The 2,071-nt window shown below is 38.3% G+C and overlaps 1 long non-coding RNA gene across 1 annotated transcript; it reads right to left on the bottom strand.

Annotated features, from left to right (window-relative positions):
* Positions 1-1,031: 1,031 nt before the first annotated feature.
* On the bottom strand, positions 1,032-1,762 carry LOC133731687 (uncharacterized). Its single transcript, XR_009856759.1, has 3 exons — positions 1,648-1,762; positions 1,483-1,560; positions 1,032-1,161 (listed from the first exon to the last, which is right to left on the bottom strand). It is a non-coding gene; the product is annotated as an uncharacterized LOC133731687 (long non-coding RNA).
* Positions 1,763-2,071: the final 309 nt, after the last annotated feature.

The following is a 2,071-nucleotide window of genomic DNA, read 5'->3' as shown; positions in this document are numbered from 1 at the left end:
GGTTCCCAACAGACTAGCTTGAAAATCTGTCAGTCTATTGTCTTGTAGAACACATAGAACTGAACAGTTTATGCCTTCTCGGGCAAGAAGTTTTATGCCAACTTGGACTGCTCCAATGTGCATAAATTGATAATTTTTTGTTCTTGCTCTGGCAACTTCTGCAGGAGTGATTAGTAGTAAATCTGTTTCTCTGGTTGTGGAGGGGGTTGTAAATTCCAGTAGTTTGAAATGATGGCTGTCCATCAGGTCAAATGTTCCCCTTTTGTAGATTTGTTTAAAATCTAGCTTTGGAATTGAGGCGTTTTTTACCTCGTGTTCGATTTCATTGTATTCGAACTCTTCAGCATTTAGGAGTTGTACTCCTTTCTTTTTCCCAAAGATGCTCATCATGTTGACATCTCGAGTTTCTTTCGAATTTTCATACTGAATACTAGTAGAACTAGTAGATGGTTCCAGAAAAATCATATTTGGAACAAGATTCTTTTCTGGTCTTTCTAATGGTTTGAACCCATTAGTTTTCTTTGTTTTTACTGTAGACACTTTCTTGTCATTCAGTATATTTTAGGGCTGGGTTTGGTTCGGTACCGGACCTTGAAGCCCAATACCACCTACAGAACCGAACATTGTTGGTACACAAAATGGGCTACCAATTACCAGCCAAAAAGTCGGTATACCAACTTGTCGGTATACCGAGATAGCCGGTTGGTATCGGTTGGTTGGGCCTCCAACCGACTTTAAGATTGGGTCAGCTTTCAGCTCCGGCCCAACTGCAATTGTAAAAGCCCAAACAGCCAAACCTGTCCAGCAAATAAAAACTGCAATAATCATATGAATTTAAAGGCCCAACCATAAGCAAATCTGCAAATGAAAAATAAGCAAAGTTCAACACTTCATCTCATCATCACTTCAGTTCAACCATGAGCAAATAAAGCAATACAAACTTCAATTCATCTTCATCTCATCATCAGTTCGGTACAACCATGAGCAAATAAAGCAATACATCAACTTCAGTTCATCTCATCTTCACTCATAGTTCATACAATTTCTAATTCAAACACTCATAGTTCACACTTCACACAAATGAATGAAATGATACGTTGCTCCAGGTCTAAGCCGGCCTTGATTAGATGATTACTTGAATTTCTGAGATTGGAACAACACCTGAAAAGCACAGTAAGAAAAACAAACTTAAAATTTAAGAAGAACATAACAATTCACAGGTACATGACTATATTTTCTTCAGTCTTAATTCTACCTACAGCCATCACATATAGATAGTGAGTACTGACATTACTCAAAACTACTAATTCATAATTCATTTGACATTATTTCGAAGAGGTATCAGTCCAGGCTGTTACTAATTCTACCTTATTCTCAAGATGAGATGTATCTATTACTCATAAATCAAACCTACCACAATTGCTGCAAATCAAATCTACGAAGAATTATCAATTATGCATAATACGAATTAATGAATTATACCTTCAATTGTGCAGTGACTTTGCCTTCGTCTCCCTCAAAGTCTCAAACACTCAAACTCAGTCCTTGGTCCTCCTGTTCCTGCAAGCACAGAAGGGAAACCATGAAAACCCAGAACATATTGGTAAAGAAAGAGCAACAAATCACAGGTTAAGAACTCATAGATACCACTTGAGATTAACGGCAACAGAGACCCATTCCACTTGAGATCCACAGCAGCAAGATGCAAAGCAGCAAAAGCATTAGAGTCTTAGAGATTACTCAATTTAGAACATGAATCAAATGAATCCATGCGCTTCTAGCTAAAATTGAAACAAAAATCGAATGAGTCTTAGGGAAAACTCACCGGTCGTAGGACATGAATCTCTTATCTCTGGGTTCGATTCTTGGATAGATCGAACATCATCACTTCAAAGGGCTGAAGGAGAGGTCGAGAGGCGCCGAGGCGGAGAGGGTTCGGGTCTGAGAGAGACTGAGAGAGTGAGAGAGGGATCGATCTAACCCCCCTTAGGGTTTGGAAAATTTAAAATCGAACGGTTATAATTTAATATGAAATAAAACTAATAATAATCAACGGTTCAGATCGATATAT

Source organism: Rosa rugosa, chromosome 2 (assembly GCF_958449725.1).
Source record: "Rosa rugosa chromosome 2, drRosRugo1.1, whole genome shotgun sequence".
NCBI lineage: Eukaryota > Viridiplantae > Streptophyta > Magnoliopsida > Rosales > Rosaceae > Rosa > Rosa rugosa.
This window is presented reverse-complemented; position numbering and strand designations above follow the sequence as displayed.